Source organism: Echinops telfairi, unplaced genomic scaffold (genome assembly GCF_000313985.2).
Source record: "Echinops telfairi isolate 266 unplaced genomic scaffold, ASM31398v2 ScPeMD7_7416;HRSCAF=8454, whole genome shotgun sequence".
NCBI classification, from domain to species: domain Eukaryota; kingdom Metazoa; phylum Chordata; class Mammalia; order Afrosoricida; family Tenrecidae; genus Echinops; species Echinops telfairi.
Window position 1 is genome coordinate 4461796 of NW_022111316.1, and position 6309 is coordinate 4468104.

Below are 6309 nucleotides of genomic sequence, written 5' to 3' on the forward strand. Positions count from 1 at the left end.
GTCTCTACAAGAGCAGAAAGCCTCATCTGTCTTCTGCAGGGGGGCTGGTGGTTTCGAACTGCTGACCTGACAGTTAGCAGTCCAACGTGTAACCACTAGGCCACCAAGACTCCTCTAGGTGGGTTCAAACCATCAACCTTTAGGCTAGCGGCTGACCTCAAAACACCAATCCCCTGCACCACCCAGAGGATCTTCAATCTTACTCTGACTTTGCTTTATTAACTCATCAGTAAATACTCATCTACTCAAATGCTCTTGAAAAGTCTTAACATCTACTTTCCCTCGGTGGTAAATTGTTTGTATTCTTTAATATATATTCTTGTTATATTCCTATGAGAGTCAGAATTTTAAAGTTTCTCTGTTTGTTTTAAATTATTTTTTCACAGAGGGGAGGATATAAACAAATTGACCGTAGTTATCTCTAGGGAAGGAGAGGTATGGAACTGGGATAGTAGAATACAGTGGGGATTTCAGTAACCTTTAATGTTTCATTTCTGATTTTTTTCTAATGACCTAATTCATATGTAGCAAAAACATTCACAGTGACTAAATCAGAGTGAAGCCCATCTGGGTACTTGTTCTATATGTTCAGCATATTTTACATTTCCCTCCCCCCAAAACAAAGCATCAAAGTCCTGAAAAATCTGAAGCTGATTAGGGCAAGATAGAAAGTTCTGGATGCTTCTCCATGTAAAATGGCTGACCAGGCGTTCTCTAATTTTTGAGAATGAAGGCATTGGGTAAAGATGTGCAGCCTGGGATCCAAGAGACATGGGTTTGCGTTTGAGACTAGAACGAATGAGCTGCCTGGTTCCGGGTAAGTCACGCTGCTGCCTTGGCCATGAGTAGTGTTTCCTGTCCTATTAACCCTGAGAAGTAATGGTGTCTACCAGTCCACTTTCACCCAGTACCAAACTGGAAAGCTAAAGCTGAGGGACGCCATCAAATGCTGACTGGTTTTTCAGGGATGTTACAGTGCTTTGTTTTAAGTATCATTACAGTAGGCAAATAGATATGAAATAGACAACTGCAACAATTACCCATTTGGGGGAAAATTATTGCTTTTCCTCTCCCCATTCTCTCTTCCTCACCATCACTCAGATAATTTTAAAGCAAATCTCAATGCCCTGATATTTCTTGGTGATACATATGTATATATATTTTAAAGTAAATATTTTATATCTGTATATGTATATATTAAATATGTCTATATGTATTCTTTGTGTATACATGTTTTGATTTATATGTATATAAATGGAAAAGTACAGTATATATTTTATATGTGTACAGGACACATATCTATATGTGCCTATTTGGTATTTGTATGTGTCTATATATTTGTATATACATATCATACTTTTATACATATTGTATATACTTATCAAATGGATATATATGGAAATATACACTTTCAATATGTGTGAAATATCTTTTTTGATACACACATATATCAAAATATGTATTTTTTTTCTTTTCTCTTTTCAACGTTGTCGCCTCTGCGTCACTGGGGCCCTCAGCATGTGCTGTGGGGTAGCCCATTCCTGACTCAGAGTAGTGCTGTGAATCCCAGCTCAGCAGAACGCCCACTGTACAGCCTGCAATCCTCTCCGGCTCTAACAATCCAGGATTCACAGAGCCATAATCATCCCCACTCCAGTAGCCTCAGCTGAGCCCAGCCTGATACAGCCTCAGGGGGGCTGTGTCAGCTGACAAATGGAGAGGGAGAAGCTGCCTCTCCGCCAGTAACGCAGTCAGAGAGGAAGAAAAAGAGGGGAAAATCAACAACTGGGAGATGATCAGTGTGCACAGTCACAACTGGTAACAAATCCCTGGGCTCCCTCTTGGGCCCATCGGCACTTCCTTTGCTGAAAAGCTAGCTTCGTTCTGAAAAGAAAAATTTTAATTGCTAATATAAATACACTATCCATTCTGTTAACAAGGCCCTTGGTGCCTCCTCAAATGATTCCCTGGCAGCCCAAGTGGGGAGCGCTTCTGAGAGAGGGTCAGGCCAGGAATCCCTGCCCCGGTGAGACCCACAGTCCCCCTCAGTGTTTCAGCACTGCTGGGACACAGCTTTGACAACTGCAAGGAAAGTCTACGAGAACAGAAATGTGTCGCATCCCTGGACCTAGACCTAATATCTCAGTGTTAGCAATTTTGTTTGGTCAATATTAGGATGTAGGTCAAGCTCTAGTCTCCACCCAAGAAGCCTTCTTGGGCCATTTAGTTCAATTAACTGGATGCACCATCCCCTCGGTCGGGAATCTTCTAAGGGGTAGGATGCCTTTTTTTTTTGTCCAGACTTGAGAATTGAGAGAGGAGGCCAGCAGGCTCCTGAATGCACAGCCTCCTCAAGGAGTTGCTGACCTCCATCTCCTTGAGTGACCAAAATCTAGAGGGAATGCTCTCCTCTTCTGGGGCCTGAAGCTTCCAGAACCCAGGAGAGGACGTGGGGGTGAGTATGTTGCAAGGACCTCCCGAGAGGACGGAGCTTCTGAAGCCACTGGGGATGGTGACGGCTTAGGCTAGCCTTATAAACGCGAGGCAGGGCTGCGGGGCGTCCACAACATTCAGCCTGAGTACCTGAGCCGTGTGCCTTTTCCACAGCTCTGGATGTGTGACCACCCCAAACCGGGCTCAGAGGAGGAGGACCTGAATAACACAGGCTGGAGGGCAGTGAGACCCAAAGCCACCCCAAATGGCTGGGCTGAGGAGGCGTTCCCCAGTGGAGGACTACCGATCTGAGAAGCCCCATCTGCTAAGGTTGGTGTGTGTGTTTCAGAAATTCTACCACGTTCCAGCAGACCTGCTTCAGAAAGGCGAAGCTGCCTGGTCTCTTCTCCTCCCCCCCAAATCTTCACCACCTAACCCCCTCCTTTAGTCTGTCAGCCTAAAACACTTGAAAGAACTGCCAAGAACCCATCGTCTTCAGGGATCCTGAGGCTTCTCTTCCAACGGCCTGTTCAGAATGTGTAAATAATCTGTCGGGCGGTGGGATGAAAGCGAATGTTTACCAAGTCTAACTCAGTGCGGGACACAGACGAAGCACACTCAGACACGTTGACCCACAGGAACACACAGTCCTTACAGGAACTGTGGCTCAGAGAGGTTCAGCAACTCAACTAGGTTTCCTGACTCTCTCCCATGCACCCCATTGCCTAGTAAATGCTTGCTGAGGAGATCAATTCCCATTTGCAGGTCCTTGCCCTCCCCTTCTCCTCCACCTCGACATGCCTTTCTCATTCTTGAAGACCCCGGCCCCGGTGCCTCCTTGCCCAGGAGCTTTCTCAGGTCACTCGACCACCCTTCTTCAATGGGTCCCCAGCGCGGTCGGTACCCTCCAGCTCCCTGCTTGCTTCGTGGGTCTCTCTGACACAATTTTAAGGTCTTAAAGGACTGGAGCCAAACCTTTACGCTAGGTTGAATCATTGTCATTGTTTAAAGGCTTCCTAACAGCTGTAATTGCTCAAATAGTTTCAAACGAACATCATTGCTCTAATGCATTTGAACAATAGGGTTGTTCAAAGGCTCATACTTACTGTTGCAAAAGTATTTCAGCGTGTGTATGGATTGGGATAACAGTTGTATGAGCCCCTAATAAAATGTTAAAAAAAAAAAAAGAGAGAGAGAGAGAGAAAAAGAAAGAAAAAAAAAAGATTATTAATTGATCATAAGTTGTTTGACTATTACACAAATTTTTCAATTATTTTGATATGTTAAAGTAACATATAACTATTAAATAATTTTAATGCAAAAATATATATATATAAATCAACTGAATAGTGAAAAGACTATAAATAAAATACTACAGATATCACTAAAAAAAAAAAGTATTTCAGCAGTCTCAGAAATGATCACGGCAGTCTCGGGAAATACGCCATCCTGGGCTAAGGAAGCAAAACAGCCCAGCAGGAGGAGAAGGGAAACTCAGAAACATTATCCAAACCTTGTTAAACAATTCTCAATATGAGTGTGTGTGTGTGTGTGTGTGTGTGTGTGTGTGTGTGCAAGTCACTTGCCAGAAAACAATAGCACACAGAGAACTGGGTTGATAAGGGAAGACTGATTGGAAGGGCTGAGGAACGACTTTGGAGGATTTCAGAGGGAGCCTGAACTAAAACATTCAGAATAGAGCTGTTAACACTGTTGGCCAAAGATGCCGACAGTGAGAATCATTATTAAGGGAGCTTTTGAAAGAATTAAATGGCCGCCTGGGAGTTGGACTTGATGTGGTAAAGAAACAGGAGGGAACACGGTTTTAAAACATGGAAAGATGGGGGCAGAAGGTAATAAACCTCGTTCGCTAGCAGCATCCTGGAGCTCCGTCTGAAATGGAGGGTGAGTGTGATTCCTTGCATATGTGTGTCTGAGGGGCTGAGATGTCAGGTCATCAGAGAAAAAGAAAAAGACCAATATTCATTTGAAATCTGAGACTCCAGGGCATTAGGTTGGGGCAAGAAGTAAGTCCCCTAACAAAGTCATAAAAGAGAGTTAGTATAAGGGATGCTAGGGCAGCCACGTAAAGAAACAAGCGTAGAGCAGGTTAAACTTTAAGACTGAATCGTGTGATAAAACTCTATTCAAAGGGTACTATAGCCACAGACATTTCCAAAAAAGCAATTGCAAACCTCAACCTCTGTATGTCTACCCTTTCCTAGAGCCAATCTCCTGAGAACATCTGTGATGGAAGAGCCGGGTTCCCTTTTCATCTCCCTTATCACAGCTGCCCTTCTCTCACTGTGGAGAAGAGCCTGCTGCGAACCCATCCTGTATTTCCCCATAAGGTATTTCACCAGCATATAGAAATGTCCAGGGTGCCACACAAAGCGGTAATTTGATAACTAGGTGTTGAAAAAGGAAATGACTTTCATTATCTGTAAAATCCTTTTGTCAATCAGATGGAAGCCTTTCAACAGAATTGGATAAGTACCATTTCAAGTCAACAGATTGATGTAGCATTCAAAATAATTTTGATGGTACCTCCCCAGGTGATTCTGGGTATTAACAAAGGGGGAACTTAATGGATTTAAGGAAAATTACCATAACAAAATTCTTTACATCGCTGACTCCTCATTTATATTAACAAGCTTTCTTAGAAGTGACTTCTCCATGTGCTAAATATCTTCCAGGAATCACTGCTGTGAGTGGCTGAGTTATATACAAAGACACTTGTGAGCTGGGCAGACCCTCGTAAAATCAGGTGTGGCGTGCTTTTTTCTAGACCAGGTCCAATACACAGAGTATTCTTTCTGTGACCGGTGAGACCACCCTGGCACAAGGACCCATACTCAGGCGAGAAACTCAAGGATAATACACAGACTGCTGGGATCGAGTGAGACCTCAGAGATCTCCCCACCAAACCTTCACTTTGCTCATAAGAGCCATGAGGCTCAGAGAGAGGAGAATTGGCCAAGGTAACAGAGCTAACAAGTAACAGAGACCTAGCGATAAAGCAGATCGTCAGTCTGTCAGTCCAGTGCTCATTCTGCCATCCCCTGTACCTGTCACAAAGGTGGGAACCAAGGTGAACTTGTTCGATGTTTGTCTGCAGTGATACCACCTGGGATTGATTTTGAGGATGTAACTCAGATCCTCGTAGAGGAGAGGGGTGTTGTTCAATAACACTTCATCCATTGCAACTCAGAGCAACCCCGTGTCGTATGTAGCTCAACTGCCCTATAGAGTTTTTTGGACTGTGATCTTTACAGAGGCAGTCACCAGGTCTATTTCTGGGTAGTTTGAACCACTAGCCTTTCAGTTATCAGGTGAGTGCTTAACTATTGCACTACCAAGGTTCCTAAAGAGAGAACAGAGGGGCCCCAGAAAATGGAGTAGAGTAGAAAGGAAAGACTGGGTGTTTCCAAATTCTCACATGCGTTAAAAATCTTGAAGATCAGTCAAGCAAGCAAGAAAATACTATTTCCAAGCTGATGGTTTCCCTGGTGAGCTCATCTCAATAGATTCCCAGAGGACAAGATGGTGATGATATAGGAGAGAGTCTGCCCTGAAGATTGATTAAGTACAAGGCAGAATGGATACTGACTGATACCTGCGAAAACATGGTTGAACCTTGAAAACTTAGACTTCAGTCTAAGAAGCCAGCCACAGAGGTCACACACTATAGGACCCCCTTTATGGAAAATGCCCAGAATAGGCAGATTCATGGAAACCGTATTTAGGTAAGAAATGTCCAAGGGCGTGTGCTTCTAGAGGGAGAGTGGCCTGGGGAAGGCAGTCCCCAGGCAGGGAAGGCTGCTGTGTTCTTTGTTCAGTTTCAATAAAATGATTTGTAGAGCCCTCAATAAAAAA